The sequence below is a fragment of the Wolffia australiana genome, chromosome 4 (assembly GCF_029677425.1).
Source record: "Wolffia australiana isolate 7733 chromosome 4, ASM2967742v1".
NCBI lineage: Eukaryota > Viridiplantae > Streptophyta > Magnoliopsida > Alismatales > Araceae > Wolffia > Wolffia australiana.
Window position 1 is genome coordinate 4,662,032 of NC_135838.1, and position 6,727 is coordinate 4,668,758.

The 6,727-nt window shown below is 42.0% G+C and overlaps 1 pseudogene; it reads left to right on the top strand.

Annotated features, from left to right (window-relative positions):
- Positions 1 to 3,960: 3,960 nt before the first annotated feature.
- Positions 3,961 to 4,054, top strand: LOC144702849 (small nucleolar RNA R71; annotated as a pseudogene).
- Positions 4,055 to 6,727: the final 2,673 nt, after the last annotated feature.

Here is a 6,727-nt window from a genome sequence, read left to right on the forward strand (position 1 = left end):
GGATGAATATTAACTTGATTATATCCTGAATAACCATCAAGAAAAAAAAAAGAAATTCTGCCCTGATAGTTTTTCTTAAATTTGATCAATGAAATGAAGGGGATAATGGTTTTTCTTTGTAGCCTTATTCAATTTTCTATAGTCAATACATACCCTCCATCCAATTATCAGCCTTTTCTGTATTTCTTCTCCCTTTTCATTGATCTCTACTGTTCCTGCAGATTTCTTTGGCACCATGTGAACAGGGCTGACCCATTGAGTATAAGAAATGGCATAGATAATACCTACATTTAGCCATTTTAATACTTCAATCTCTAATATTTCCCTCATATGTGGGTTCAGCCTACGTTGGTGCTCCCTAGAAGGTTTAGAATCCTCTTCTAAAAATATTCTATGTTCACAAATTGATGAAGGGATTCCTCTAATATCTTCAAATGTCCATCCTAATGCTCCTTTATGCTCTCTCAATACCTTAAGCATATCATTTTCTTGTGAAGGAGTAAGGGACAAGGAAATAATCAAAGGTAGAGAATTTCTAGAATCTAAGAAAGCATATTTTAAATATGATGGGAGAGGTTTAAGCTCTAAGTTCAATTCAAGGCAGAGTGTAGGAGTCTCAGGTTCTACTTTTTCTTCATTTGTGTCATCTACTCTCAATAGAAAACCTTGAACAACCTCAACATCATCCTCCTCTTCATCACAAAATCATAACTCTCCGTTACTCCCTTTAGGACATATCATCATCTTGGATATGTCTAATTTCACTCTTTCCTCTCCAACTTTAAATTCAACCGTCCCTTTTTCCCATTTCATGATTGTTCTAGCAGTCACCAAGAAGGGTCTTCCTAGAATGATAGGGGCTAAACTTTGATCTCCCTTCACCTTGACCTCAGCTACAATAAAATTGATGGGGATCTCATAATTTTCAATGTTTATCATCACATCAGATAACCTACCCTCTGGTTGTCTAATTGTTCCATCAGCTAGCAATAGATCCATGCAGATTTCCTCTAATTCCCCAAAATCGTATTCCTCATATAAAACTTTTGGAATAATACTAATACTAGCTCCTGTATCTAATAGTACTCTAGTAAAAGTCTTTCCACCAATTTCACATGTAATAAAAGGAGCTCCTCAATCTCTCTTTTTAATGGGAACATAGTTTAAGATACTAGAGGCATTTTCAGAAAGTTTAACTACCTCCTTGGTTTTCTTAGATGTGCACGAATCCTTTAAATATTTCTTTAAAGATGGTGCACATTTAATCATATCCTCTACGGCTACTGACATAGTGGCTTTCTTAAAATTCTCTAGGAGTCTATACTCATAATCAGGAGAAGACTTAAGGGGTTTTAAGGCCGAAGGATAAGGAATGGGAGGAGTGTAGTTTGAAGGAAGGGGTTCCAACCTAGGTGATGGATCCTCTCATTCTCTTAGGTTATTTTCCTCCAATTTTGTTTTTTTATTGCCTAGGCAAGGATCTTGAAGTTCCTTGCCATTTCTCAATTTTGAAATGGCTTGAATTTCTTCAAGATCTTCCTCATTTTCATGATATAGGCTATGCTCTTGTAAATTACATAAATTCTTGGGATTAATGGAAGGTTGAGTTGGAAATAGACCTGAGTGGGAGTTGGATTCAACTCCCTTATCTCCATGGTCAGCTGTCCTTTGCTTCAAGCTCTCCAATAGCTGTCTAGTCTGCTCTTGCGCATCCATCATCTGATGTAATAAGACCTGCCAGGATCGGTCGGCTCGTATTACGCCACAGGAGTTGGTTCGTGATTTTTATGGATGTATGGCGATAAATGATGTTGTCGAATGAGCAATTAACCGGCCGTTCACAAATATGGGAAGAAGATCCACGTCAATCAATGGGAAGATATTGATCCTAGATCAAACTCCCAATGACCCGCTGGACCGACTCGACGACTAAGCGGTGAGGGGCATTTGATGGACCTAGGGTGTTCGGCGATTAAGTCAAGAATTACCCTTTCAACCTCAAGTAAAATCCTGACACTCGACGAGGTGGCTATCCTATCAAGAGTTGTAAACTCGGTAGAGGACATGATAGCATAAGATGAGACTGGAACAGGTAATAATACTGGAATTAAGGGAGAGGAGACGAGTAGGTACCTGGTGTCGATAGTCCACGGCACAAGTCGCTCCCAAGTCAATGACGAAGCTTGGACCGGCGATGGGTGGCGGGACGGGCGACCACTTGGCGTGCGGACACGGGTGGATGCACAAGTGTGGGCAGGCTCGCGATTGCTGGCAGGCGCAGGGCGTGCGGATGCGGCCGGGTGCTGGTGAGAGCGGGAGCGGTCGGGACGTTGGCGCGGGTGCCGCGCAGGCGCGGATGGCTCGCGGGCGCGGGCGGATCGCGGGTGAAAGCAGCGGAGGCACGGGCGGCGCGCAGACGCGGCGGCTCGCGAACGCGAGGGCTTGTGGGCAGGCGGGCGGGTGGGCGAGCGGGCAAGCGCACAGGCACTGGCGAGAGCGGAGGTCGGCAGCGGTGGAGGGCGACGGTGGCGGAGAAGGCGGCGGCGGCAGCGGCGGGTCAAATCTCGAGCCCAAGAAAGGGCTTCTTGAGCTGTAACCGCCCCCAAGAAACCTTCAAGATGATATTTTCTTAGATGATTCTTGGGGACCTTGGGTAGGATCTTGTGGCTCCTGTGGAAAGCGAGCGTCGGCGTCGGACCTGCAGCCTCGGGCACCTTCGGAGTGATCTCAATGAAAGCTTCTTCAACTCCAGGCGGCGACGACTTCTTGAATTCTTTACTCGTTCCGGAGTGATCTCGACGGAACGCTTGGACACGTCGTCATAGAGTGATCTCGACGTGACGACGGGGGTCTAACCACGGAGTGGTCTCGACGTGGGCGAGGCTAGCCGGGCCTCTCTACTCTCTACTATCTAAGGTAGGTGGAGACACAGTTGGGAATTTTCTTCAACAAATTGACTCAAAGTTCTTTGGGGCATGCTATCCCCTTATATAGTGAGGATAGGTGCCAAGTAACGTGGGGGGAAGGACGAACCGTCGCGAGACGTGGTTCGGCCTCTCCTTACAATTTGAAAATAAAAGGTAAAGGACGAGGGTGAGGCCCAACACCAGCCCAGTCCATGAAATCCAAAAACACAAACAAAAGACATAAACAAAAGCAAGGAAGATAGGGATGCTTACGGGGGGGGGGGGGACTTGAACCCCGGGTTGCGAGCATTGGCGCGAGCAGCTCGGCGAGGTTGATGTCGTCCGGTTGTAACGCCTCCGGGATGGTCCCCCATCATCATCATTTTTGTCTGCGTTTCAATCATGGCTTGCATGCGCATCTCCATTTCTTCTAGTAGCCTTCGATTCGGCTGCTCTATCATGTGAGAGATCACAGGTGTTAGAGTAGAAAAATCTTGTACCTGGTTTTGTGGGGCTCCTTGACAAGACTGTTGTGGTGGGATATGGAATTGGACTTGTTGCTAAAGGGGCCTTGGTCCCTTGGGAGTAGATTCCTTGGTTGTTGTAGATGGGCCTTTTTGGTCCTCCCAAAGACTGTTGGTAGTAGTTCAACACATGCATCTGCTCCTCTCCTAGTTGACATGCTCCATCCTCGTGATCTCTACTAGAACATAGAGAAAAGATCCTTGCTTTTACAAGGGGTGAGTTAGGGAGAAATGCATTCTCTAGGGTGGAAGTCAATTCTTCAAGCTTCTTGTTGGTTTCTCTTATCCCTGCATGAACATCAGATTCCCTTGAAGTTACTTGCAGCACTCCCCGTTGTTTTGGGTTGGTGTTTCTTCCATTTTGACTTGCTCCTATTTCTTGGAGGTTAGTTTCAGCCACCCTTTCCAAAAGATCAGAGACTTCATCCTCATAAGCCATATAGAATGAGCCACCAGCTATTTGATTCACTTTGCTTTTAAAAGTATCAGGAAGTGATTCATAAAAAAATTCAGCTAGCTGACATTTTTCTATTCCATGGTGAGGTCATTTTTGCATTAATTCATTAAACCTTTCCCATTCTTCACTAAATGCTTCATGATCTTGAGGGTAAAATTTCTGAATTTCTTTTCTATAAAAATTAGTTTTGGAAAGGGGATAAAATTTATGGAGAAATTTATTCTGCATTTCTTCCCATGAATTAAATGTTATGCCTAAATTTCTGTACGATGCATAAAGCCTTATCTTTTAAAGTAAGCAAAAAATATTTCATTTTTAACGCTTCAGTAGTTAAGCCAAGAATATTTTGAGATGAACATCGAATGTGAAAATCGTCAAGAAGTTCTAAGGGGTTTTGAGAAGAATGACCAGTAAATTCAGGGAGAGAGTTAAGTAGGGCATTGTCATACCTAAACATAACCCCCTCACCTACATTGATGTTGATGTCGGTTTGCCTTAGACTTCCTGACAGAGTAGATCTATCCAACATCGTCCTTGTCCTCCCTTGTTGTGGTTGACCATCTTCTGCCATATCAACTTCTTCTTTGTCTTAACTTTCAGTGTTGCTGGAAGAGCAGGATATTGAGTGTCTAGATCTTCCTCAGCGCTAGTCCCAGCCTTAGACCTTGTTAAGACCATCAATCTCCAAAAAAGTAGTTAAAAGTACCGTTTGTTGAGGGTTAACTGCCCTCAACTTTGACAAAAGAGGAAAAAAATACAAATTCACTAAAAACAACCACCGTGCTCCCCGACAACGGCGCTAGTTGATAATTCAGATTTTGGGGTAACTAGTGATGACCTAACTTCACTAATTAGTGTCGTTGGTTTATCCAAATTTAAACAACAAAAAATTATAATAACCTTACTAGCGTAGGGAGACTAAGGGTCGATCCACACGGAGCAAGGGTTTTTCCTTAAGAATTTGAGCTTTAGTTATATATTTTATAATAATTTTAGAAGTAGGTTTACTACATATGAAGATAAATAACTAATTAAATAAAAATATAAAATAAAGAAAGTTAAAAATTAATATAATATTAAAATAATATTATCAGGCAAAAAATAATTTTTTAAGATTTTTTTAGGAGTATTTTAAAGGCAAAAATTATTATAATTTTAAAATGAAACAGTCTGGCGTTCTAGACTTCGTCAAAATTTGGCTAAGTTTGGATGCCAAATGGGTAAAGTGGCTTGGTGGAGGAGAGAGAAAAAAATGGACTGCACTAAATTAACTCTAGAATGATTACTAGAATAAATTTTAGAGCGTGGTTGGATGCATTGGAACCGTCGGGATATTGGCTAGCTGATCCAAGACTAATATAAAGACAAAAGAGGAACAGAAAAGAGTGAAAAAGGAGAAATCAGAAGGTAACCTCTTTGTCGCACCTACCAAGGCCCAATGGAGTTTCTCCTTTCCACCAGCTTCTTCAGCCCTGGATGCTTCCTGCTCAGCCTGGCACTCACTGAGGTGAATGAATCTATGACTCAATTGCACTTAGGCCACCAAACATTAGTTTGGATTGAATCACAAGATGAATATTACAAAAGAGTGAATGAAAGCCATTGAATTTTTAATACAATGGATGGCTAGATCTTGTTTTCTGGGTCATGAGCCACGTCCATTGTGGTCCTCTAATCAGCACTGAGACCTTTTAAATACCTCAGGGACATTCAAGACTTCTTTCCTTAATTAACATTAAAGGTGATATCTTTAAGTCTCCACTCTTGGATGTTTTATGGATTGAATGGCTGGATCTTCTTCTCTGGCTTGGATCTACGTCCAAGGGTGTCCTCCAATCAACATCCAAGCACCTAAAATGGTCATAAATAATCATGACTGGACCTTCCCCCTGCCATCCTTTCTTTGGCCCAAGATGCCTCTCATTATGGGCTTAGTGGAGCTTCCTTAGTGGGCCCTTAGAGTAGATCCCGTTGTCTTGATTTGGGCCTCCTTTCTTTCCCAGGGTTGTGGTTGAGCCTGCTCCTTTGGTCCCAATAGCTTCTTCTTCGTTTCATTATCTCTTTTATTCATGAAAGTTTCATCAAATTCCTGCATATTCCGCATAAACTAAAAAGAGAGTGAGATTCATTCCACTTAACGAAATGAGTTAAGTAGGGTTAGTCGCACAAATGACAATAATTAACTCCAAATTAGAAAAAGGTGATTTTATTTCATGATTTTTCACAACTTAACATAAATGTTGATAATATATCCACATAAAGATAAATTAGCTAGTACTGCACATAGATATTACTATCATTTTTGATTCATCAATCTCTATCTCTATCCATATCTCTATCTCTATCTCTATCTCTATCTCTATTTCTATCTCTATCTCTATCTTCATCTCTATCTCTATCTCTATCTCTATCTATCAGCAGGCGCTTTTCTATTTCTTTTTATTTGTTCTTTTTGTCTGTCAACCCTGTATTTTTTCTATTGCATAAGTACCCTTATGAGGTCGGATCCACCATGTTGGGCCTGAGTGGACCTAATAGTTGTAATCCAGTATAAGTACTGGAGAACCTCTTTTTATTAGGTTAAGTCATATTTTTGAAATATCCTTTCTCTCTCTTGGCGGCTAGGGTTAGAACAGGTGGAGAAGACAACAAGGAGAAGATCTGTTCTCCTCATTGAGCAGCTAGAAGCTGACATGGTATCAGAGCATTGTGTGGAGTGAATCAGCATCTCCCACAGTCGATCTACCAGAAACCCTAAGTCTCATTCTCGTTTTCCTTCCACTCTGTTGTACCAAAACAGAGTAGGGTTACTCAAAGGAAGGAGTGCATGGCCGACCTTG